Below are 27095 nucleotides of genomic sequence, written 5' to 3'. Positions count from 1 at the left end.
TTTTACAAATATGATGGCATAGGTACTGATCCTGTGTCATATTTAAATATAATTAAAAATTTTAAATTTCTGAGAAATCTTTAGAGGTCATGAGTATTAAAGATTAATATTAGCACAAATTATGGAAGGTCTCTTTAAACAAGACTGCAGCTGATTAGTAACTATCACCAGATACCAAAAATGTCTACCACAACAGTGGTATTCTATGTACATATATCATTGTTGATTAAACTCTAATCTTTCCTACTAGATATTTTTCAGCTTCATATCTAACTCTAGTTCCCTAAGTACTGGTATACCTTTGCCTGAAGTATAATATTGCCTTATCACCCATTATATGACAAGAAAAATTAAGGTTTGATTAATTTTGTGCTCTTTTATTTTGCTAACCTGCCACATTAGTTTGTTCTAAGACTGTGGGCAGAAGGAAGATGTTTGGCTTCTGAATATTTAAGATGATTTTGGTTAAAAAGCTGGCGAATTTATTCTCTGCTAATAGTGATTTTTAAGCAGAAATGAGAATGATGTCAATTTGAGTCCAATAAAGGAAAATTGTAGACCACTTCGATGTGCTTTGTGTAGCAATGAAAACATTACTTAACTTTGTCTCTCCTTGTTCTCCAAACTCAAATTCCAGAATTCTCACTACTACTCTGGCAGAAAGCATAGAACTAAGCCCCAGCCCAATCCCAAAATACACAAGAAAAAGGATTGCTATCTATGTCTTAGCAAGATAATTCTCTTAACAGATCATAAGATGTGTTATAGAAGATGGAACATTCAACCAGGGGTAAGAAAACCCAGGTTATCTTCCTGGGCTTCTGCTTGTTTCTAATGTATGTAACACTGGGTACATTATTAAACCTCTTTGCACTTTGGTTTCCTTACGGAAATATTCAGAAATATAAAATGGAGGTCATAATTGTTCTTACTTCATGGGGTATGGCGATGATTAAATTTTGAGACAATTTTTATAATGCACCTAACATATCTTATCTAAAATAAACGTTAAATATTATCTCCATCCTTCAGGAATGACCCCTGGAGTTCATCAAATTCCAGCTCCACTCCCACTCTACCTTTCCCCAGTCAGGTGATTAAGAGCAAGCTATTTAACTTCTCTAGCCTCAAGCATTCTCTAAAAAGATGATAATATTATTACCTATCCTATGAAATTTTCATGAGAACTGTAGCCTAGTATGGCATAACATATATGAAATTTCTCAAAAGAAATAATATATAAAATATTATAATTTAAATATTATTAATATACTAATATAAAAATAAAACAAATGTTATTATTAAAGCTCTATCTAGAGTTTCCTTTAAAGATATACCAACATTAATATATGCAGGGTGTGAGCAACACAGTTCTTACTATTCCCTCCTTCCTCTATTCAGCAAACATTGTGAAGCTATCTTTGGTCTCAAGCAACCCAAAGCCTCATGAAGAGTCACAAAGGAGCTCTCACAATATATTAATTTCAGCTGGACTGAGACAATATCTTACAATGTATTGTGATGGTAAAAGAAAGAAAAGATGTGGGAAATGAACCCCAACAGATCTGTGATGGAAAAATAGTCTAAGGGTCCAATTTCATTCTTCTGCATGTGGAGATTTCAGTTTTTCCAGCACTATTAATGAAGAGACTATCCTTTCCCCACTGCATATTTTTGGTGTCCTTATCATAAATTAGTTGACTATATACACATGGGTTTATTTCTGGGCTCTCTGCTCTGTTCCAGTAAACAATGTATGTGTTTTTATACCAGTACTGTAGTGTTTTGACTACTGTAGCTTTGTAATGTAATTTGAAATCAGGAAGTGTGATGCCTCCAGCTTTGTTATTCTTTCTGAAGATTGTGTTGTCTATTTGGGATCTTTCATGGTTCCATGCAAAAAAGTGAATTATTTCAAATAATGTTGCCTTACTTTACAATTTATGCATCTCAGGGTGAAAAAAGGGAGATGAAGAGTTTATAGAGAAAAGGTGACTGACAATTCAGTGACACCTACCATTAACATAAAATATGCTCTAAAGTAAAAAGCATTAATTTACAAGTGTTGACAAGGCAACTATATAATTGTAGTACTGATGATTTGACAGATTATTACACAGAAGTGATTCAAACAGCAGTAGTTTTATCATTTTGTGGCAAGAATTTTATAACTTCAAGGGAAAGAAATTCACCCTGAAGTAAAAATAAAAACCCTTTAATGCACTATTTCTGAGTCAAAATAAATTCTGATTGCCCTGTTAAGAGTTTGCATGTTTTCAAAAATTAATCAACAAATGAAAGCACATTTTCACACAAAGATTTATACACAAATGTTTAGTTTATAGCAGCTTTATATGCAATAGCTCAAAACTGAAAAGAACTCAAATGTCAATTAGCAGGTGAAATAGAGCATGATGGAAGATAGTATGAGAAAAAGAATGTGTAGGTATATATGTATGACTGGGTCACTTTATAGCAGAAATTGGCACAACATTGTAAATCAACTATAATAAAAATGTAAATAATAAAAACTTGTGACATAGGCAATAAAAAGAATGAACTATTGAAACAATACATATGAATCTCAAAATAATGTAAGTAAAAGAAGTCAGAAAAGAAAGAGGAGACTGTAAGATTCCATTAATTTAAAATTCTAGAAAACACAAAGTCATGTACAGTGGCAAATGCAGATTAGCAGTTGCTGCTAAGGGAAGGGAGAGGGAGTTTTGGAGGTAGGATGGGGTGGTGTGGCTAGGGAGGGACAAGAAGGAAGGATTACAAAGGGGTACTGGGGGAGTTTCCGTCGTGGCGCAGTGGCTAACGAATCCGACTAGGAACCATGAGGTTGCGGGTTCGATCCCTGCCCCTGCTCAGGGGGTTAACAATCCGGTGTTGCGGTGAGCTGTGGTGTAGGACGCAGATGCGGCTTGGATCCCGTGTTGCTGTGGCTCTGGCGTAGGCCGGTGGCTACAGCTCCGATTGGACCCCTAGCCTGGGAACCTCCATATGCTGCAGGAGCGGTACAAGACATGGCAAAAAGACAAAAAAACAAAAAACAAACAAACGAAAAACAACAAAGGGGTACTGGGAAATTTCTGGGGGTGCTGGATTTGTTGATTTGTTATCATCTTGATTATGGTAATGGATTTACAGGTATGAACATATGCTAAAACTTAACAATTTGAACACTTTAAATACAGATATTGCAGCTTATTACATATTGATTATTCTTCAATAAGCTGTTAAGAAAAGAACATACCCTATGTCCTGTCCTTCTGTTTTAAAAAGTAAGAACGAAAAGCAAATTATAGGCTCTTGTTATTTATGAAACTTTCTGATGTTTTGTGTCTTTGTTCTGTGAGGCTCAATGATCAACCTCTTTGGGAACATTACAGGTTCCCCCCGAAAGGTAGAAATACATATTTCAAGTTCTCTGACATTATTTATATGCCATTCTGCCAGGTTATCCTTTTTTTTTTCCTTTTATGGCTGTGCCTGCAGCATATGGAAGTTCCCAGGCTAGAGGCTGAATCAGAGCTGCAGCTGCCAGCCTACGCCACAGTCACAGCAACGCCAGATCCAAGCCGCATTTGCGACCTACACCACAGCTCGTGGCACTGCCAGATCCTTAACTCACTGAGTGAGGCCAAGAATCAAACCCACATCTTCATGGAGACAGCATTGGGTCCTTAGCCTGATGAGCCACAATGGGAACTCCCAAGTTATCTTTTTAAATCACCATTTTCTGAGACTTGTGTCTTCAGCATTCACCCCTTTGTTTTTGTCTGTGTGCGTGCGCGCGCGTGTGTGCGTGTGTGTGCACGCATGCATGTCCCCGCCACGTAAGCACCTGTTCAGCTTCCGGTACACTGAAAAACCCTTGCATTTCTAAGATTTTTTTTTCTCTTTCGTGTGTTCTGCTTTCATCTCTGAAACGTCACAAAGCCAGCTAATTGAGGTACCACTGACATTTCCATTTTGAGATAAAAGGCTAAACATAGAAAAAGTTTCCTCTAAATGGACACTGAAATATCCAATGATTGTTACTGCAAGTTATGTTACCACACTCAACCACTTCAACACAAATGGGACCTTGGAACAAAAAAAGTTAAATGAACAAGTTTGGTTTTTCCATGGCTCATAACAAAATACTTCCAGTTTTTGCACAAAGCTTTCATTTTCATTTAAGTTTCTGTAAGTGCTGGATTTTTTGCTTTGTTGTTACACATATACATATGTATGTATATATATGTATGAACATATATATACACATATGTATGAATGTATGCATGTATGTATAACATACATACATGTATGTATGTATACTCCTTTGGACCAAATGAGTGAAAAGAAAACATTACAAATGTTTTGGATGAAGAAATGTTTATGAAAAATTCAAGGATCCATTCTGAATGCATTATGTTTCCTGGCAAGTTTTACAGAGAGCCATCAATATTTTTAATAACATCTTTATTGAGATATAATTCACATTGCATAAAATTTAACCTTTTAATGTGTATGATTCAGTATTTTTTAGTATATTTGCAGAGTGTGCAAAATCACCACTAATTCCAGAATATTTAAACACCTCCAAAAGCAAATATACTCAAAAACAGTCATGCTTTATTTTTTCCTTTTTATGGCTGTATCCATGGCATGTGGAAGTTCCCTGGGCTAGGTAATTCAAGCAACAGCTAATGCTGGATCCTTTAACCCACTGCACGGGGTTGGGGATCGAACTCACACCTCTACAGCTACCAGAGCCACTGCAGTCGGATTCTTAACCCACTGTGCTACAGAAGGGACTCCTAAGAAGTCACTCTTCATTCTTCTCTTCCCACTAACTCCTGTCAAACACTGATCTACTTTCTGTTTCTGTATATACGCCTATTCTGACATTTTATATAAATGAAATTATACAATAAATGGTCTTTTGTGACAGTCTTCTTTCACTCAGTTTTCACTTCTAATGTTTTCAAGGTGCATCCATGTGGGATCATGTATAGGTATTTAATTTTTTTCATTTTCAATACACCTGTAAGTACTTCGTTCCTTTTCATTGCCGAGAAATATATCTCATTTTTCCAACTGAAGGACATTGCTGAATAATAATCCATAAGGATAGTCCACATTTTGTTTGTCCATCAGTTGGTGGACATTTGAGTCATTTCCATTTTATTGACTATTATGAATAATGCTGTTTTGAGCATTTGTGTAAAAATATTGGTATGAACATAAGTTTTCAATTTTCTTGGGAATGGAATTGTTGGCTCATCTGGTAACTCTATATTTAACTTTTTCAGCAATTACTAAACTGTTTTCCAAAGCAGTTGCACATTTTACATTCCCTTCAGCAATGTATGAGGATTTCAATTTCTCCACATTCTCACCAATGAGTGTCACTGTCTTTCCTTTTGATTCTAGCCATCCTAGTGAGTTTAAAGTGGTATTTCATTTTAGTTTTGATTTGTGTTTACCTAATCGCTAATGATGCTTAGCATCCTTCACGTGTTTATCGGTCATTTAAAGATCATCTTTGGAGAAATATCTATTTAAGTCCTTTGCCTGTGTTTTAATTGGATGATTTGTGTTATTATTGTTGAGTTGTAAGATGTCTTTATATATTCTGAACACTAAACTCCTATCATATATATGATCTGCAAATGTTTTTGCCTGTTCTGGGAGTGTATTTTTACTTTATTCAGTATTCTTTGAAATGCATTTGTTTTACATTTTTATAAGGTTCCATCTATTATCTGTTTTTTCCTTTGGTTGATTTTAACTTTGATGCTGTATCTGAGAAACCATTGCTTAATGCACATTCATGAAGATCTACACATATGTTTTCTAAGAGTTTTATAGTTTTAGCCGTTATATTAAAGTCTTCAATCCATTTTGTACATGGTGTGGTAAGGGTCCAACTTCATTCTTTTGTTTGTGGATATCCAGTTGTCTCGGCACCATTTGTAACGAGACTTTTCTTTCTCCATTGAAGTGTTTTGTTGACTTTGTCAAAAATCAAATGGCCATAAATCTATGGGTTTATTTTTGTCCCACTGATCTATATATCTATCCTTATGCTAGTAATGTACTGTCTTTATTAATGTAGTTTTGTAATTTAAAAAACTATCAAATTTGTGGTTATTTTAAAAATTAATTTACTTGCTAAAGATTTGTTTCTATATTCAGATAAAAAGAAATTTTTAATAAATCTTCTTTAGCATACCTACCATATGAAAGTTGAATATTTTACATCTTCCCTCACTCTTTTCTTCGTTAAGATTTTGATTGTGATCAATTATATTTTTGTTTGTTATTATCTGTTGCATTCCAGAAAAGATTTAAGGCTGTCTAGATAAGTTCTAATTCCCAAGCCACACATACTTGTTTATTTTTCTCTCTTGGAAGAAGTAAAAGATCTGGAATTTCTCATTTAAATACCAAACCAAACTTATCTTGCCCTTCTTCATCCACCCTCTTATCATGAACATAAAAATGTTTGTAATTTAGCTTCTCAAAGAGTCAGTAGGCAAGGAAAAAAGCCTTTATACCTGTGAGCTTTCTTAGGTTCACACTAGCATAGAGCCTTAGTTGGTGCTTGTCTTCTTTTCTTTTGATTCTAACCTCGAGACCTCCCCACAGTTCAGTCTATGAATTGACTGTAATGCAGGATCATCCCAATTTTAGTTGTTGAGCCAATACTGACAGGGCACCCATAGTGCTCCACATCCCTCACTTTTCAATCTGCATTTTGAGGAGCTTGGGATGTGGTCAGAATTTTAAACTGTCTTTTCATGGTCTTGCCACAATTGTTAAGGTCGCATGTTACCTCTTGCACTGACCCTCAACTCTCTGCTGCTGTCCAAATTCAGAATCTGATGTGTGAGGCTGATTCCCGGCTTTTTGAAGCCCCTGAATTACAGAAGTTTCCCTGGAGATGATAGTAAGACAATGCCTCTTCTCCCAAGGAGCTCAAAATTTGGTTTCCTCTCAAAGAAAAGTAATAACCTTGCATTCCAGTTCACTTGACCAATGCCTGATATATATATATATTTTTCTTTTTAATGGCTGCATATGCAGCTTATGGAAGTTCCCAGGCTAGGGGTCAAATCAGAACTGCACCTGAGACTTATACCACAGCCACGGCAATACCAGGTCTAAGCTGCATCGGCAGCCTATGCCACAGCTGGTAGCCAACGCCAGAGGTTTAACCCACTGAGCAAAGCCAGGGACCAAACCTGCATCCTCATGGACCTTATTTTGGGTTCTTACCAAGCTAAGCCGCAATGGGAACTCTGTAACGAGTCTAATGAGAACTCCATTGTAGCCTCAAAGACAGTGATTTATGTTTACAATTTTAGAGACACCAGGATATAGTTTGGTAGTTATTTTTTGCTGCACAGTAGAATAGCCTGGGGGTGTGTTTAAAAATGCAGATTTAGTAAATAAAAATAGCTAAGACATGGAAGCAACCTAAATGTCCATCAACAGAGGAATGGATAAAGATGATGTACATATACACAATGGACTATTACTCAGCCATAAAAAAATGAAATAATATCATTTGCAGCAACATGGATGGACCTAGAGATTCTTATACCAAGTGATATTAGTCAGAGAGAGAAAGACAAATATAATATGATATCACTTATATATGGAATCTTAAAAAAGGATACAAATGAACTTATTTGTAGAGCAAAATCAGGCTCACAGACTTTGAAAAACTTATGGTTACCAAAGAGGACAGGTGTGTGGTAGGAGGAATGGACTGAGGGTTTGGGATTGGCATATGCATACTGAGATATATGGAATGATTGGCCAATGGGGACCTGCTGTATAGCACAGGGAACTCTACCCAATATTCTGTGATAACCTATATGGGAAAAGAATCTGAAAGAGAATGGATGTGTGTATATGTATAACTGAATCACTTTGCTATACAGCAGAATTTATCACAACCTTGTAAATCACCTATGTTTCAATAAAACTTCAAAAAATAAATTAAAAAAATACAAGTTTCTTATTCTCATTCCAGACAAATTGAATCGAGATCTTTTGCAATGAGTCTCAAGACGTATGTATTTCTAAGAGCTCCCCAAGCAATTCAAATGCACAGTCATAAGGGACTAGAGACTCTCATACTAAGTGAAGTAAGTCGGAAAGAGAAAGACAAATACCATATGATATCACTTCTATCTGGAATCTAATATACAGCACAAATGAACCTTTCCACAGAAAAGAAACTCATGGACATGGAGAACAGACTTGTGGTTGCCAAGGGAAAGGGGGAGGGAGTGGAATGGACTGGGAATTTGGGGTTGATAGATGCAAACTATTGCTTTTGGAATGGATAAGCAATGAGATTCTGCTGTGTAGCACTGGGAACTATATCTAGTCACTTATAGTGGAGCATGATAATGTGAGAAAAAGGAATGTTATGTGTATGTGTGACTGGGTCACCTTGCTGTACAGTATAAAACTGACAGAACCCTGTAAACCAGGTATAATGGAAAAAAAATTTTTTAAATGCACAGTGAGTGTTAAAACTAAGTCATATAGTAGGAGAAACAGCTTTCATAGGACATGTGTTCTCTTCATGGCTCAACATTGAGCTTACCATGTGACTTGAGTGAGTCATTTCATCTTCCTTGTCCTTAATGTCCTTGTCTGCAAGATGAGATGCTCTCCGAGGTCTAACTTCCTCATACCATGTCTCTCTTACTTTATTTCTAGACAATCTTTCTTCTGCTCATGTACCAAGTACAAACTTTGGTATTTTCATTGCTGTACTATTTACTTTATTGAAGCATATGATTCTCAAACTGATTTATACTGTGGAAGAAAATTAACATTCTCAAGAAAAAGATTTGGCCAAAAGAAAATTTTCAAAAGACTTATATAATGAAATCAAATATAATAACACTTGAGAAAACATTTTTCATGTAATGAGAAAATCCAGATTGTGATATATTAGAAGGAGTTACTCTCTGAGGGGCAGTACAATGATAGATGGGAGAAGAGTTAGAACAGCCATACTAACTACCTATTTAGAATATAACCTAAGGGGAAACTGAACTTCTCAGGTGCTAAACATGTTTTATGTTTATATTTCTGGAAAGGTGAACTGATTGACCCAGAGAGGACTTGCTGGTTAGAATCAACTTCAGGATTTCATCTCATAAAAATACACCCTAAATACAAACATATATAATGCATTGCATACAAGTCAATGTGCCTATAATTTTGTAAAATAAATTAGAATTATTTAAAAACTAGATACTCTGTCGCCTATAAGATACTACCAGTGTTAAGAATATCATCACCTGGGTTCAAAGTTTTGAAAATAATTGAATGCCTTGAAATAGCTGGATTATCTCTGATGTGTTCCCCAGGAAAGAACATGGTTGGTGAATCATAGTGCTTGTCAATTGTTTCAGGGCTTGAGGTCGATAGTCAATAATGTTTGTAGCACTTCATCCACTGAAGGCAGGTGGAAATCATTGGGGAATACTGCATGATGGGAAAGAAAGCAGAAATGTTCAAGCTCCTAATGGGTTTTGGTCACCTCATTCAAGGTTATTCAAACTGGAAATAGTAGAACAAATGTAATAATAAGGGCACTGAAATCCAAGGTAAGTGAGGAGATAGGGAGTACCTGACTTCTTGAAGGGAGCTCAAATTTCCAGGCCCAGATAAATTGGTTCCCAGGCTGGGAGAATAGTTAATGGACTATGAAAGACAGGTTTAGATGCTTAAGGTCACGGAGAAGTTTAAAGGGCTGATAAATAGAGAATAAATTTTCTCATTCCTTGCCACCAAGGAAAAAAATATTCAAAGCTAGATACATTTAGAACAAGGTTACCCAGTAGAATAAAAATGGACTTTGGAATAATATGAACATGGCTTCAAATCTCAGGTATACCACTGTGGCCTAGAGGAGATCACTTTACTTTGCCAGCCTCTGCTTTTCTCAATTGTGAAATAAAAATAAAATATCAATCTTGTGGTTTTGCTGTAAAGATAGAAGATAATATGTGAAAATGCCCAGCAGAAAGCTTGGTACATCATAGGCATTCAACAAATGACAGCTCCTCTGTTATTAAAATAGTCTGTGCCTTAGGCTTGATTATTTTTGTACTCATTCTTGAATTTCTGGGAGCTCTAAAGAAAAATTTATTGGGAAGATACATTGTAAAATCACTAGTGTGGATACACCCTGTGATTGAGTTGAATAATTGCCCTCTGACAATCCTTGGTAATATGGAGTCAGAGTAACTTTACACCTCCTAGGGAGAGATATTTTGAAAGAGGTTTATTTATTTATTTAATTTTTTTTTTAAGTAGAGCTAAACTATTTAATGCTTTGGATTCTCTCTGCAGCTAGAAAAATACCCATGGTACTTTGTTGAAAGGAAAACAAGAGTTCATTTGTTTTGTTTCCTCTTCTTACTTTTTTTTCTAGATGACCTCACGACCTCCTTAGCCATCCCTTTTTGGTGTTGGGCAAGAAGCATTACACCTATGTGTCTTCTATCCCACAGGATGGTGCCCAAGAGTGATGATATATGTGTGTATTTTGGAAGGTGAATTGGGAGGAAATGTAAAATAAGATGTAAAATATTGCTTGCAATAAGCGCCTTTTGAAGTTATAAGGCACAAGGTCTTAATGACATAGTACAAGAAGGAGAGTGTTCACAGCATAAAAATAGATGTGATTAGAAACACACTGCGTTTTTTTTTTTTCTTTAAAGTCTAGCTCTATAATTTGGGGCCCAGTGCTGCAAATTTCCTTGCTTCTGAAGTGTATGTACCTTTTTATTATACAAAATAGGCACTCAAAATAAATGTGCACTTAATGCATACATGAATGAAGAATATATTTTATAATCTGGTACGAAAAATATGCAGTATACACAATTGTCTGGTAGATCACTGCTGCCTCAATTTGAAGCATGCTTTAGTGGCCAAAGCTAGTAAACTGTCAACATACCTTGAATAAGGATATTAGCAATGTAGGTAAATTGCCCCTGAATTAAGGTAAGCGAAACAAACTATTTGAAATGTTTCTTAGAATATATTGAAACTCAAGCCACTAGGACCTGGTATTTGTGTCTTGAAAAAGACAAACAAGCCCTGTTTGCCAGTTATTGGCTTTGTAGCAATTCACTTAATATCTCTGAGCCTCAGATTCCTTATCTATAAAATTGGAAATGGCCAATCTATCATCCTTAAATTCACTTCTAACACTCTTTACAATTCTATAATTCTACCTATATAATTATACATATATAATTTGTTTATATACATTTATATATATAAAACCTATCCAAAGCAATAAAGATGTCAGCTGAGTTTTCTCAAAATATATATATATATAGAGAGAGACTGACTGGAGTTAAAGGTTCTGATGGCTCTGAACTGGCTGCAAACGATACTGCTTCTATAAAAGCATTCTCTTTGCTGAATCAATATTGATATAAGTTAGGAGGTGCTTTGGGGCCCCTTTTGTGTGGTCTCTTACAGTAATACTGGGATCAAAATAACAACAGTATTAATAAAACACTGGGTATATCCATTAGATATATAATATTTGTCTTGAAGAAAATCAAGATTAAAGATCACATACTTTTTACACATGAAAGTAGATTAAGGAAATATGTTTCAAATCCTCCATTTTACAGAGAAGGAGGCTGAGGTCTGGAACACTTTAGTATTATACCTGATATTATATGGGAAAATACTTCTTATCTATGGAAATTTTGAAAGAAAAAATCATGCATGTAATTGGTATAGGTTTCATTCAAGGAAACATGTCGTAAGTTATCCTATGTGGATTATAAATAATTTAGAAGTCTGTGTATTTTAACTGAACATACAAATGATACTTATATCCCTCATTTTTTGATGTACTAATATATTTATTATATACAATTATTCTACTGTACATGAACTGATAATTGTTACAAAAATTCAAGCTTGCAGCCTCCTAAAGTCATGTTTCTACCTGTAATGGTGCAGTAGGCTATGGGGTAAAAATTTCAAATTCTTGACTCTATCTAAAAATATGTAATCAGGGAGTTCCCACTGTGGCTCAGTGGGTTAAGAACCTAACTAAAAAAATATCCATGAGGATGTGGGTCCAATCCCTAGCCTCACTCAGTGTATTAAAGATCCGGCTTTGGCATGAGCTGTGGTGTAGGTTGCAGACGTGACTTGGTTCTGGTGTTACCGGGGTTGTGGTGTAGGCCGGCAGCTGCAGCTCCTATTTGACCCCTAGCCTGGGAATTCCATATGCCTCAAGTGTGGCCCTAAAAAGAAAAAAAAATGTAATCAGAAACATAATGGTTTAATTAGTTTCCAAATGCTCTGAAAATGTGTATTACATATGAAATGTTTGTGAAGATATGATCTATGTCTTTATTTTAACTTATACCTTTCTCTCTCACTAGCTACCATTTCCTATTTTTCTACATCAACAAGCCAACAATAAAAAGTGATATTTTGAAGATGTGTTTTCCCATCTTATGACATTATTTCTAATTAAAGTGTCTCTTTTTATTGACACATGCATTAATCTCACATGTTAGCCAATAACAGAAGTACGCCCATTGAGATGTTTCATGGAGAGAGGGGTTTTTCCTCTGAAATAGACCTATGAAATATTCAGCCCTGTCTTATTTTTCTTTTAAAATCATATCAAAAATAGTCTTTTGGGAGAAGTAAATTAGCTCAGGTACAGAGAATGAGCACCTCATTAAAATGTTCCTGAGTAATAAGCATGCTGAAATGCCTCAAGTGTAAGTAGATGGTGCAGATGGATAATTTGAATATGCATGTATTGCTGCCTTTATGTTGCTCTGCCCTACTTAAACTCCCATTCATTTGAGTTAATGCCATAGCATATCTATCCTTCTCTACATTGCATCCAGAGTTCAGACTGAAAATTACTCCTCTGTGCTGTACTATGGATGAAAGATTTGAGAAGGAATTTTTTTTTCCTTCAGTGCCAGTCTTAATAACATGTAACTGAAGCATCCTCACTCCCCAATACATCTAGGGAGTGTAGGTGTTCTCACTTAGATAATCTCACTAACACTGCCATGGTACCCATTTTTAGCTCATAAAACATCTGGCCTGTCTGTTGATTACCATGGTTCCAAACTCACAAATAAACCTGATGCATTCTCTGCATGCTAGATCATGTCAGATTTCAGTATATTATCATCTTGTGACATGTAGTCATTTTCAGGCCAGCCAACCCGCAATTAAATTCCAAACAAACTAGTGCTCAAAAGAAAATTAGCTAAACTCTTAGAACATGCTGAATTCCTCAAAGTAGTACCAGTAGACACAAGGCGATGACATGAGTATACATGAAATTTAATATGAATTTGAATTAATTTGCTCATGTAGCTCATTCCATGCCTTTTCTTAATAAGGAATAGAAAAAGAATGAGAGAGCACATAACCCTATTTAAGAAACTCTCGGGTACTTTTTACTCATTTTTTTTTTCTTCTAACGCAAAGAGAAAAGAAAATCATTCTAGCTCTCTCAATATTTCTTCTTCCTTGCAATCTCTACAATTCCTACTGCGAACCAAAATGGAAAAATAATTAGCATGCACATTTTTGTTGTACATAATCTCACATTTTATTAAATTAGTCTGAGTGTGGTGTTTGGATTGCAGAACTTGTCTCTCTGGAAAATTTTTCTCTTTTCCTCCTACTTCTTTCTTTCCTTCCTTCCTTCCTTTATACTTTTCCTAATGGCAATATACATTTATATTTAGACCTCAGGTTTTAAGCCAAGGTTGAGCAGATGTTAGTTAAGATTTTTATTATTTTAATTCTTGTGAAGTACAGCGGGGCAGGAAGCAGAGGGGAAGGCTTAGAAAGAATTGAAAAATGGAAGGCAAGAAGATTCAATTGCTGACAAGTGCTTACTGAACAGCACGTCTTGTATCAGTGTGATACTGATCCATAAATGTAATTATGGCTGTTAGCACGGTATACATTAGAGAAGCGCAAAGGAAATCGAGCTAACAAAAGAAGCAAGATCTATAGTGATAGAAGAAAGGAACTACTTTAGCCTAGGAGCAAATGAGGATAATTTTGCAGAGATTTACATTCAAAGCAGTTTGACCATGTTCATCAAATGCACTAATACAAACGTTTTCTATACTCTTAGAAGATAGGTAAGTTTGTCTTTCCAAAATATGAGCAAATGGATTTCAAGTCAAAAGATCATCCATACTTAATACAATGTTCAGAACTTAAGACTCTGTTGCCTGTAAAAATACAGTTATAAGTAGTTAAGTTCTCACATCAAAGTGTTGAAGGTTGGGTTCACTAGGAAATGGACTTTGAGACATAAATGTGCTGTTGGAAGTTTATTTAGGAATAAGATGAACATCTATGGAGGAGTGAGGAAAGCAAGACTGGGCAGAGGAAGAAGCTGAATTGTGTGCAGTCACAAGAAAGGCCTCAGCTCATCCCCACAGGGAGCTCTGGGACTGTTGACTTCAGAATTATTTCAGATTGAGACAAGGGGACAGGGCCTTTATACCTTCACACTGGCGAGGCATGGGATGTGAGCTGACCTTAGGGACAGGGGGGTGATCTGAGTGAAATAATATTTGCTCAAGGCCAAACCAAATACACTGGAAGCCAACAGCTGGCCAATGCTGCCAGAAGCTGGGAAAATGAGTGTTTCAGTCCTGAAACGGAGAAAGGGGTGGTGTGGGCTGATGACCGTAACATCCACCACACTAACCCACCAGAGCCTATTTTACCCTTAACATATGTGAGCTATCGTCCCAATGATACTACCCTTGATACAGGTGGGCCATGCAATACAAGAAGGAGCTAACACTAAGCAAAATTTCAAAGTAGACAAAAGCAGTCATTGTCAACCTTCTACTTCCTTCTATATGCCCCTTCGTTGTTACCACCTAGTGATTCATTCCTCAGGCAATAGGTTCTTGCTGTTGCCCCCAACTAGCTTCCCCCTATCCTACCTCCACATATGCACGTGCAGCATTCCATTCTTTTTTTTTTTTTCACACGAGGTTGTTTATTCCAGAACTCAGTAATGAAATATAGTAAGCAAATGCAAGTAGCTGACATTTCACTTAAAAAAGCAAGCAACATAAAATTATTAAAATTTAATCACTCATAATTTATAAATTAAAGTCACATATTAAAACATGCATCATTCCACTCTTACTGGCCCCATCTCGTCCTGTGCTCCAGCTGTAAAATGACCAACTTGTTTCATACTCAAAGTTGTCAGTTCTCTTATGTAGCACAACTGAGTTCTAAGTGGATGTGATTGTACTGATAGCTACTGTAAAGTATAAAAGTCTGAAAGTTTATGTTCCTCTCACGAGTATTTTCACTTTTTTTCTTTCTTTCTTTTTTTTTTTTTTTTTTTTTTGGCTGTACTTGCAGCATGCTGAAGCTCCTGGGCCAGGGATCCAACTTGTGCCACAGCAGTAACAATGCCAGATCCTTAGCCTGCTAAGCCACTGGGGAACTCCCATAAGATTTATCTTAATAGCAAGGCTTATATGGTTGATACAGCTTTAGAGAATTTGCTGTATGTTTATTGGTCAAAAGAACATAGACATCAGAGAAGGGGAAGAGGGAAGGAAGGAAACCAGCTTTTCTTTTTGTTGTTGTTGTTGTTGTTGGCCTTGCCTGCAGCATGGCATGTGGAAGTTCCAAGGCCAGGGATCAAACCCTCGCCACAGCAGTGACCCTAGCCGCGGCAGTGACAATGCTGGATCCTTAACCAGTAGGCCACCAGGGAACTCCCAGAATTTTCACTTTTAAAGAGAAGCTGTGGGAAACTTGAGTGAATCCCTAACTGGTGGAATTTCATGTTGTCTAACTCAGTGAAATGAGGATAATGGATTTAGGAGCAGGAACTTACCAGCTTGAGCTATCTCTCCTAAACTGATTCCCAGTATAGAAATACACTTAGAGATTTCCTAAGAAGACTTCACTCAAATCACCACAGAAATATGGGTGACCTTTCTCTCAAATACTAGAAAGAGATTCCTTTAGTTAATAGACTTGCAGTTAAGAATCGATATGATATTGATAGTATTTTATCCTTCACCAAAATCATCTTGACTTTTACACAAAACTCCACATTTTCAGTTACAAAAATGTATTACAGCATGTTCAGTATTAGACTGCACTACACTAGTATTAGTAATTCATCTACAATGAGAAGTCAGGCGACAATTCTCTTGTAGACCTAATTTAAAATATTGAGGAAATTAATTTCTAAAAGCCTAACCTTTCCCCTTGCTTCTTTAATTTTCCAACACATAAAAATATGATAAGAGGTTAATTTCCAGTGTTCCATGTGTGCCATTTTGTTAATAAATTTCACTGAGAACATGATTCGATTTCATATAAAAGAGGATTATAAAATCAACCAAAGAAACCATACTAATGGTTTTTAATTAATATTCACCCACGGGATCCTTTATACTTGCATCTTTTTGTACCATCATCTATCTTATTGGTTTAAAAATAGTTGCAAAACTTTATATATTTGAGGATATGGCAAGAGCAGCAAACTCTCACAGTAAAATTCACTGTTTCATGTAACACACATTTATTAAGTGCTTATATAGTCTTTGGGAATCTACCAATATTAGAATAAACCTGTACTAGATGCAATTACATAAAGAATCAAGGTGGGTGGCTGGGCTCATTAGGTAACGATAACACTTAGCACTTTAGAAAAACAATAAATATCTAAGAAGAACTCCAGCAGTTCTCTAGGTGAACTATATATAGGCTTTTACAATATAGAAAAAATAATTTCAAAGGTCTTCCATTAGTATGGTCAATAAAGATCACTTTTTCTCTAGCCATAAATGCCTGGAGTCAAAATCATACATTTGTTTTTCTATCACCTTCCCTTTTTCTGATTTGTAATATTTATTGAGTGCTTTGTATGTAGTAATTTTATGTACTAGTCATGATAAGCAGGTGCCCAGGCCCTATCAGCTTTTCAAGGACTCCAAAAATCTATTTGCAACATTAAAAATAAAAACTCTTGGGAGTTCCCTTGTGGCACAGAAGGTTAAGGACTGGGCATTGTTACTGCAGCAGCTCTGGTTGCTGCTGTGGCCCAGGTTCAATCCCTGGCCTGGGAACTTCCACATGCTGTGGGCACAGCCAAAACTAACTTACTAAATAAATAAAATAAAAACTCTTGGCACCCAGTTAAGAAGAAAAAACTGTAAATCAAGATAATTAAATGCTTAATTAAATGTCCACAAAATGTAACATTAAGTTAATTTCATTAATTGTTAAATTTAGTATTCATTAAATTTTAATTGCACTTAAAAAAACTTTATGGGTTATATCTTATTTAAAATGGAGGAATTTTCCAAATATGCATAATAATTGCAGAGAAATCACTGTCAATCACAAATAAATGATTTGCAGGTGAATAATTTCAAAGCAAAATTAGTTTAAAATTCTTTAAAATTTAAAGTATTTGGGCCCCACAAAGGTTTTAAAATGATTATACATGCATGTGTAAGCTGCTGTTCTAGATGCCCTACATAGATTATCTAAATTGATCATAACCACTTCAATTTAATTCAATTCAAGGAAGCTTTTTTGAACACCTAATAGGATTGTTGAACAAGCTCTCAAGGTGTATACATTATCTAAATGGATCTTCATAATTTCTTTTCAATTCGACAGTAATTTATTCATTAGCTACTCTGTGCCTGGCACTGTGCTAGTTACTCTGGGTACAGAAATAAGATGGCTATATACCCTACTGTGAAGGAGCTCAAAGGCCAACAAGAAGTCCAGACAAGTAAGTAAAACCATATATGAGAATGTGACAAGTGCTGCTTTATACATAAGCATGGTTGATCTATGAAATTGTCTAAGAAAGAAACTTATTTCAGATTTGAAGGAATAGAATAGCTTTCATGGAAGAAGAGACTTCTAAAATTGAAACCAGCAGGATAAATCGAAGATAGTCAAGGCGAGGGGGTGAAAGGGGCTGGAAAGTTCCAGGAAGGAGGAGAAAAAGCATGTGTCCATCACAAGGCAAGAGAGAAAATGGCACATGGAAATAATTAAATGATCAGTAATAAAGTGTGCTTCTGTGTCCTCTAAATAAGTTTGAGGAATGCTGACCATGTGGCCCAAACAGGCAGAAATCCCTGACAACCCATCAAAAGACTTTTGCATCAAAAACTGCCTTTGATCCAGCAGAACCAAGGCTGTTAAAAGAAAAGCTGTCAAAATCTGCAATAGACAAATGGATTTCTATATCAAGAAACTAACATCTCCACCCATACATCCATATTTATGCCTTCTCAAAATGTCAGCTGTTGTGTAAACATGACCTTTGAAAGAAGCAATTTGACTAACGATTTCAAATCATTCAGTGAAACCGTTATACAGCTGCATCATCAGAATGGAAGTGAATGGCCCATGCAGAGCCACTAATACAAGCCATTAGCCATATTGTGCCTTCAGGAGAATTATATGACCTTCCAAAGGCAATCCAAGGATTTAAATGTTCTAGGGACCCATCATGGAAAGTGTAACTGACAAACAGCGTGTCTAAGGCAACTAGGGCCCACAAACTTAAAAAATACTTTATGTGGTGAGATCTGATAAGAATCAAGTTACCTGGACTACTGTTTCAGGTTTTAAAATAACAATTTGAAAAAAATAGGATTAATAAATGACTGCTGGGAGACAATTCTCCACGAGTCTATTGCATTTCAGTATATTTTGTGAACAGAGAAACTGATTGCCTTTGTTCTGAACTATCCTTTCAGAGATCTTTGTATAGCAAATATTGTTGGAAGATAGAGATAGCGGCTCCCTCCAGAGCCAAGGGCAGGTTTGTTTGCTGTCCAGTATCACAAAGAAAATGTCTCCCTTTAGAGAAAATTGAGCCAGGTTTGTGTGCAGCCAATTATAGATGATTAGGGCTTCCCAAGCATGAGGTTCCCCTGGGTGATGTAAATCCAGTGTGGGCCACCCTGCTACTCCTGTGGTTCTTGTTGGGAGGTCAAGGGGAACTGAGGTGAACATGATGCTCACCCTGTTTGCTGTGCCCTGGGTACTAAAGTCTTTTTTCTCTGATTCAGGAGTCGCCATGTCTTCTGGCAGCATCAACAGATTGTAGCAGCCTAACTTGTTTGCTTGCAAGAAGGCCAAAATCTCAGACTCTTTACCATTCTTTTTCTTTCTTTTTTTTCTTTTTCGTTAAGGCTGCACCTGTGGCATATGGAATTTCCCAGGTTAGGGGTCGAATCGGAGCTGCAGCTGCTGGCCACAGCCACAGCCACAGCAATGCGGGATCTGAGCTGCTTTTGCAACCTACACTGCAGCTCACAGCAACACCGGATTCGTAGCCCACTGAGTGAGGCCAGGGTTCGAACCCACATCCTCAGAGACACTAGGTCAGGTTCTCAACTCACTGAGCCACAACGGGAACTTGATCTTTACCATTCTTAACAATAACTTTTTCATTTTCCACGTGTTTGATAACAAATCCACATTGATAGGATTTATATACATGCTAATTTATTTAAATATATTGCTCAATTTAAATAGGTTAAATCTTTGCTGGAGCTAAGCTTTATGACATCACAGTCTGTAAATGATCCTTATTTAATAAGATTAGACATTCATTATCATTAGACAAATTTATTCTTGTCACAAGACAATTCATAATTAAAAGCAATATTGTGAATATGTGGTTTACCAAGACCAAATTAGGAAAGGTTCTTGCTTTTTCCTGCCCTAGAAGGATTCTTAGGGTCAGATATCAGAACGATACATAACATACTTCTTAAAATTTAATTTCTATTTCTATTCTTCAGTGAGAAGTGAGATCATACCATGACTACAATCAACTTCTAAATCTTACAGATTTTTTTTTCCCCTGTGACAACTGATGGGCTTCTGCAAAAAAAAAAAAAAAAAAAAATTAAAATAAAATAAAAATTGGAGTTCCTGTTGTGGCTCTGTGGGTTGTGAACCTGACTAGTATCCATGAAGATGTGGGTTCAATCCCTGGCCTTGCACAGTGGGTTAAAGATCCGGCGTTGCCATGAGTTGGGGTGTAGGTCACAGACACAGCTCAGATCCCACATTGCTGTGGCTATCGTGTAGGCCAGCAACTGCAGCTCCAATTCAACCCCTAGCCCAGGAATTTCCATATGCTGCAGGTGTGGCCCTAAAAAGGGGAAGAAAATATAACCCTAGCTCTTTGAAATTTGTTTCCAAGTTTCCAGTCACTAGAGTCAGTCAACTTATTTTTCAAAATTGATTGTAAGCATCATTATATCAAGAGTGATGAACAGCCATAAAAAAGCAGGCAATATCCTATGGTAGAATAAAGTTTCAACAAAGGATACAAAATATGTATCTTTAAGGCTGCTGGCCCTGAAGCTCATAGTACCCCCGTAACTTTAATTCTGACCTTCTTTCAAAGATTTGAGTTTAAATCTAACTTTGAAAATGACACCAAGGTAGTCTAAGCACATATAAATGTTAAAACTACTTAAAGCCAATGAGGTGGTCATTATTTCATATCTCAAAAGATACTGATGTGAAGAACTCCACTCCAATCACTTTATGACAAAACCAGAAATGTTTAACTTCTAATATTTTACTCATTAAACATGCATGCCTACTTTTCTTTCTCATAGAACAAATAGCTTTGTTTTAAGTAGTTACTTTGAAAAAGTCTATATAGACTAAAGTTGAAATCATTTTTAAATAACTTCTCAATTCAGAAATAATCGTGGTACTGTGAATTGAGGCAAAATTTCTCATCTCATTACCTTGATTTAAAAAATATATATTTTGGGAGCCCTTGGAAAATAATTACTAAGTTTTTTGAGACAAGTAGCTTGAATTTAAAATTGGCCCAAGGGTGTGACAAACTTTAAAGTCAGGTAAACTCATCTGATTTCTTTTCTAAGCAAATGATCCAATGTTCACATAACCATACAAAATATACAACTTCAAGGCAAATAAGCACATGCTACGCTTTTACAAATAAGTAGATTGCAATAATATGAATTAAAAATAAAAATACAGTGCAAGTGACTGAAGTCCATGAAGTAATACATTTTATTTGCAACATGAAAGGTACTTTAAATTCATTCAGCAATACTTTATTGGGCATTTGCTATACGCTAGAAAGAATACAAAGCTTCAGAGATAAAGGGATGAATAAGACACCTAAGATACCCTCCTGTTCTCAAGGAGCTTGTAGAGATGAAGACAAGGATAGAGGTATGATAAAGCATGCCATCAAAGCATAGAGTCAGGGCACCCAACTCAGCCTGGGGTAACCAAACGAATGGTTTCCATGGCTGCATCTTTAAAGATGAGTTGTAGATGTCCAGGAAGTAAGAATGGACTAGGATGCATAAAGGTGTATCTGTGTAAGAAAGAAGTTGCATCTACTTCCACTTGAAGGTCTCTCTTATTTAGGTAAAGCAGGGGTAAAGGTCATTGGCCAAGTAGTGGTGCCCTCAGAAGAAAGACTTCAAAGAACTATCAATCCTCACCAAAAGAAACTGTGTCTCAGTCTGCAGACCATGATTATTTTACAGAGTATATTTGCCAATATTTGCCAGACTTCTCTTATCTGGTTCTGTTTCAAAATATAGCCCATTTGAAATAAAGCTGACCCAGCTCATAGAGTTGCAAGAAATAACTTTGCAAAGAGAAAGGCTATTACAGTGTTAAGTAATTATAATGCCCATAATGTTTCCAGGTTTGCTACCATCTAAATTGATGTGTGACCTTGCACAGATCATTTAACCTCTCTGCTACAGATGTCATCGGTAATCTGGGAGTAATATCACAAATGTTACAAAAATGTGAGGCTTCATAAAGCACTCTGAAGCTCCAATGAAGGGATTATATATGCATAAAGTACATTATGATTATGAGAACTAATAATAAATTGTTTCTTGGCGCTTGACATACCAATTAGAGGCGCAACCTGTTCTGGAGAATTAGAGGAGTTGAAGCTAAGTTGAGGATTCTGTTTCTCATTCCATTGTGGCTTATAAATAGAGTGATCATACAATTTTTTTTAGTCCCAATCAGGACATGATGGACTTTGAAGGAACACACTAAGCAGATGGGATGCCCGGCCAACAGGCATAAATGAGGACGATCCTAAGCAAATAAGGACGTAGAGTCACACTACTTACCCATTTGTTCCTTCATTGTTTGGGTATATGTAGCATCTTCTACAAAGCTCAAAGTCCTCTCTGGGAAATTCCAAGTATGACAGTTGCCATTTGTGCAGAGTTCATGACAGTATCAAAGCATGTGTATAGGCATTTTAACAGGGACACAAAGAGCGCAGGTATTTTTACTGCACTCCACGCCTTCAGCCCAAGCTTTAAAATGGGGCTCTCATAACTATTTACATAGTCTCTAATCATGCATTCATCTCACCTTCATTTTCAGAGACATCCTTTGATCTAAAGATGCATTCACCATGTTAGCATAACGTATTTGCCATGCCCTCTGTAGGTAAAAATGTGGTGTGTTTCATTCAGCTCTGGCTTACACAAGTCACTGCACAGCTCTGAGCCTCAGTTGCCCCATATGGGAATGCAAATGTTCTGTAGCTTCCCCCAACATGTACAAATACATATACACACAGACACACACACACACCATTCATCACATTGAGAAGCAGCAACAAGGAGAAAAGGCAAGACAGCTGGAAGTGACATTGGGGAGGTAAAGATGCTGTATAAAAATGGAAGGAGGGAGAAGACATTTGGGCGGGAAGGGAAAGAGAAGCAGAGCCAAGCACAGTGCAGCGGGCAGCCTGAATTGCCATGCACAATTGTGATGGCTAGTCATGGTCATGGGGCTGTGAAGGCCAGGAAAAGAAATGCCTTTTAAAAGTCATTTCCACTTTACACCTTCAACCTGTAAAAAAGTTTAATATTATGAGGTCAGTCAATAATTTGCAAGATCATTAAACTCCTACAATAGAAAGAAAGAAATCATTAAGTCTCCTAGACTTTCTTAGTGGCAAGTCTCAAAAGGATGTAGTAGAAGTTGGTTACTAGGTGTAGAAATCAAGTTCAGAAGACAGCTCTCCCCAATAGTCTCCCTGGATAACAAATGGGCTGGAGCAATTTGAGACATGGACTTATTCAAATGAGAATGATCTTATGTCTGCTTCAAAAGCACAGCTTTCACATAGTGCCAATTCAGAAGACATAAAAAACAATATATATATCAATATGATTTGATCAAAGAAATGAGCTTGTTTCATTACTTATTTCCAGGCTAACCCTTCACAATTGCTTGAGTAGAGCTGATAAACCCAGACAAATGAACCTTGAACCCAAGACCCAAAAGGTAGAGAATTGTTGTGGTATTGAAGCATGCTAACTAGGAAGCAGTAAAGTGTACACAAGGCAGGATAGGAAAGGAAAAATATATAAAACCTTAAGCCTTCCCTGTATAACTAGCAGGATAAGATAGAAAAAAAAGCTTTGGACTAACTATTAGGATACCTATACATTATGCTTGCTCCCATAATTTAGTCAGGAAGCATTTACTGAACACCAAGTATGTGCCAGACACTGCATCTTATGCTAGGGAAATGAAAAGTAATAGAATTTGAGCATAGAATGTATGGACTGGGGTGGGGAAAGGAATAAAAAAATTGGCAAGGTAAGTAGGCTGGGAGGCATCCTTGACCTTGACTCCTAATAATATTCCTTATTTTTACTTACACTAGTTTGAGTTGGCTTCGGTCACCTTTTTTTACTAGCATTTTATTTTGAATTTATTTATTTATTTTTCTAAATTAAAATATGGTTGATTTACAATGTTTCTTCAATTTCTGTTGTACTATGAAGTGACCCAATCACACACAGTTCCCTGTGCTGCGCAGTAGGGCCCCAATGCCCATCCATTCCAAAAAAATATGGAACGCTTCACGAATTTGCGTGTCACCCTTGCGCAGGGGACATGGTAATTTTCTCTGTATTGTTCCAATTTTAGTATATGTGCTGCTGAGGCGAGCACGCTTCTGTCACTTTTAATCTGAAGCTTCTTGCCTAAGATAATGAATTAAAAATTTTCTGCCTGATCTACACTGGAACAGCAACAGTATGAATTAAAATGAAGGTTAACATACAAAGTATACCTCAAAGGTAGACGCAGAAGAACTGATATGAGATTTGTCATCTCAGCAACCCGAATTTCTTTCGCAATATATCTGTTTGTGTTGTCTTATGTTTACAGTACTCTCGGGCTGTTACCCTTTTTGGCTTGTTGAGGGGGAATATTTAAGTTTGTGGACTATTTTCTACATATAAATCTTTATTCCATAACGAGGTGTTCAGTGAAAGCCTAAACATTGCTTTTTACTATTTTGATTGTTTTTCTTCTCGTAAAGCTGGAAATTCTATTTCATGGCCATATCAGACATCCTAGAGAAAACAGGGAACAGAAAATCCTCCCTTCTTGGCTAAGAGAACTCGTGAAATAACAGTGGCAGAAGAAGAAAAAGAACAAGCAGCAGCAGCAGAAGTGGTAGCAGCTTCACTCAAATCTATTACCTATATCAGTGCTTAACTTTACTTATAGACCTCATCATTAAAAATAAGTTCTGACCCAGTGGCTATGCTGCCCCAAATGAAGTGTCTGTCCATGTGTGCAACATAATTTGCTTACCTCTTTGGAAACAGAAAAATAATTTTCTCAAGTATAAATACTAGTGGAAGAATTTCCTCCAGCTTTTTTCATTCATTTTAGATGCTACTTTGTGATAACTGGGCTTTCAATGAGGCTATTTATATACTGTGTCATGATGCTGATTTTCTGTCTGCATATGTATTTCCCCTTTTTTTCCCCTATTTTTGGAGGGGATTTTTTTTATATCCCTTCTATGTTAAAAAAAAAATTAAAGAAAGAATTTTTTTAAATTCCCAAAATAAAAAATGGAGTGACAAAGTAATGAAGTTTACTATATCCCAAAGCCAAAATTTACTTTGGACTCCCTGCCCTTCAAATCCTTTTCATCCCCATGGACCAGCACTGAATATAGAAACCATTAATCAGACCTCAGCTCCTGGGTACTAGGGACAATGCAGTTTTGCCCCCAAGCCAGACATAATACAATCTGACCTATATTGGCTGATTGGTCTACTTGCCACTCCATGTGCTGGAAATAACAGGGTCAGGCTGACTGGTGACACATGGGGTGACCCACTGAAATTAGAAAAAAGAGGAAAAAGGAGTTACTTCTTCCTCTTTTGCCTTTCCCAGAAACCCTCAAGTGAGAACAAAGGATAAAACTGAAAGACTTTAGAAGAGCAAAAGGAAACAGAAGAGACCAGACCATGTCTGCAGGAGGCTGCCTCATTCATGTCAGAGTCTGTCAGGTGTTAGAAGGAAGTGTCTGAAATAATCATTCACTTCATCTTTCTATCTCCCCCTTAGGGGGAGCTTATCCTATTTACCTTGACCCCCAATCTTCATTTCCACAGCCATGTCCTCAGTCAGGCTGTCATCATTCCCTGCCTATATGAATCTAGCAGCCTTCTGGTGGATTTCCTTCTGCCCCATTTTTTTTTTTTTTTTTTTTTAAGCTAGGCCCATGGCATGTAGAAGTTCCCAGACCAGTAATGGAGTCCATGCCACAGCAGTGACAATGCTGGATCCTTAACCCACTGCCCCAGGCAAGCTTGTTTGCTATTCCTATATTTAACCTTATTAAATGTCATTTTCTTTAGATTTATCCTATGCTAAATAACCTACAACAGATTCTTTTCATCCATTGACTCAAATTGAAATTCTTTCCTTCATTTTCTTTTTTTAAAATTCCCTTGTCCCAACTCTACCCTGTCACAATGTTTCTTATCTCATGTTTTAGAGTTTCATAATCAGTCCTTCCTTTAGAGTCCAATAGTTGCCTTGATTGTAGTAGAAATAGTATATGTGTGTACAATAACACTATATATGAGGCATTTGCATTATTCTGACAATTGCTGTCTTTAAAATGGAGGTTGAATGGAAGGAAAGTGTGAGGAGAAGGAACTTAGAAGGAGGCAAAGCACCAAAGACAAACCCAGACCAATGTTCATCCCTCGCAGTACTGCTGTCACCATTAAGTAAAGAATACAGTGTTTGTTAAGTGCCAACTATGTGCCAGGCCCTTTCAGCTGTGTCATTTCATTGAAGACTAATGGCCCTTGAGGCAGGTACAGGAGCCCTTATCTTACAGATGAGGAAACTAAGACTCATAAGAGGATAAAAAGCAAGTAAACCAGGACTATCTCCAAACCAAACCCCCTTCCATTTATTGTGCTATCTTAAACGAGGTGACATAGAAGTGGTCTATATTGATTAGATCCTCTCCAGGATCTGAACCCAGCCTTCAGATAAAGTGGATTAAGAAAGGAAGATCATGAATGTAATTGTCTTCCTTTCAATAGTGCATTTAGAGGTCCTCCTGGGGATCTAAAAACAGAAAACAAACCACAGAATCTTTTTTTTCTTTTTTGGCTGCCCCTCAGCATATATGGAGTTCCTGGGCCAGGGATCAGATTTGAGCCACAGCTGTGACCTAAGCTGCAGCTGCAGCAACACCAGATCCTTAACCTACTGTTCTGGGCCGGGTATTGAATCTGTGTCCCAGCACTCCCGAGATGTTACCAATCCCACTGTGCCACAGCAGGAATGCCTAAATCACAAATTCTTATCAGTAGCAACTTGGGCCACACAAATATACCTCTGAGTAAAATCAAAATACAATGATTACTTTCAAAATCTAAAATAAAAAATGAAGGTGTTCCTGCTGTGGTGCAGCAAGTTAGTGATCTGGTGTTGTTTCTGTGGTGGCCCAGGTTCCATCCCTGGCCTGCTGCAGTGCGTTAAGCATCCGGCATTGCTGCAGCTGTAGTGTAGGCTGCAGCTGTGACTCCAGTTCAATCTCTGGCCTAGGAAGTTCCATATGCCACAGATGTGGCCAAAATAAATGAATAAATAAATAAAAATTTAAGAAATTGACATAAAATGCAAAT

General features: G+C 36.8%; 1 long non-coding RNA gene and 1 other non-coding gene across 2 annotated transcripts in view; both read right to left on the bottom strand.

Moving 5' to 3' along the window:
* The window catches only part of LOC110257690 (uncharacterized), a 133284-nt gene that overhangs the window by 88099 nt on the left and 18090 nt on the right, over positions 1–27095 (bottom strand). The window lies entirely within an intron of this gene.
* On the bottom strand, positions 23987–24093 carry LOC146394760 (U6 spliceosomal RNA). Its single transcript, XR_014835945.1, has one exon. It is a non-coding gene; the product is annotated as a U6 spliceosomal RNA (small nuclear RNA).

This window comes from Sus scrofa, chromosome X (genome assembly GCF_054392235.1).
Source record: "Sus scrofa isolate SSC_HxYL_T2T_F1_AM1 chromosome X, Sscrofa_HxYL_maternal_Yorkshire_Landrace_v2.0, whole genome shotgun sequence".
In the NCBI taxonomy this organism is placed as follows: domain Eukaryota; kingdom Metazoa; phylum Chordata; class Mammalia; order Artiodactyla; family Suidae; genus Sus; species Sus scrofa.
Note: the sequence above shows the minus strand (reverse complement) of the source record. Positions and strands in the feature narration are given on the sequence as shown.